This window comes from Dendrobium catenatum, unplaced genomic scaffold, assembly GCF_001605985.2.
Source record: "Dendrobium catenatum unplaced genomic scaffold, ASM160598v2 fragScaff_scaffold_961, whole genome shotgun sequence".
NCBI lineage: Eukaryota > Viridiplantae > Streptophyta > Magnoliopsida > Asparagales > Orchidaceae > Dendrobium > Dendrobium catenatum.
Genome location: NW_021319423.1, coordinates 666 through 1,330, shown reverse-complemented (window position 1 = coordinate 1,330; position 665 = coordinate 666).

Genomic DNA, 665 nt, shown 5'->3' with positions numbered 1-665 from the left:
ATATCGTTTTTATTATGGGCTTGTGATATAGGTGTTGTATGCCTCGTTGAAAATAGAGTTGTCGCTTGTGTGGGAGAAATTAGGCCTAAGAAATGGTCTTGGATTCATACTAATATGAGAGATGAGTAACAGAGTGGAAGGATTGTTAGTGGTTCACTAGAAAGCTCACATATTGACAGAAACACTTAGGTTGAGTTGGAAATGTAAAGGGGATGATGCAGTGGTGTGATGCGTAAAAATGACTTAAAAGGAATAATTTGTGTGAACAATAAATAGTTGTGTCTTTGAGGTTAAAAGAGGATTGAGAGTTTTGGAATGTGCAAAAGATTTAGATTGTGCTCTCTAAAATGGGAGAAGTAAAGATGTGGCTTCTTCTACCTTCTTTTTTACAATCTGACTCATTCGTGTACGTATTCCTGCTTCGTTTGCTCGATCATATATGTTATGTGCGTAGCAGGACCTTATCTTGTTAGTATGCAGAGTCATTTTCTATAAAGTGTATTTCTCTGGAAAGCTGCCCAAAGGAGTAATTTGCCGAAAAGATGGCACTTTTCACAGAGCTGGTGTCTAGGCTCCCCGCATATGAGTAAGAGGCTTGTACGATATGCGTTGTGGGGGTTATAATTTTCAGTAAAAGGTTTCAGTTTTTTTGTGTTGGGGGGGAT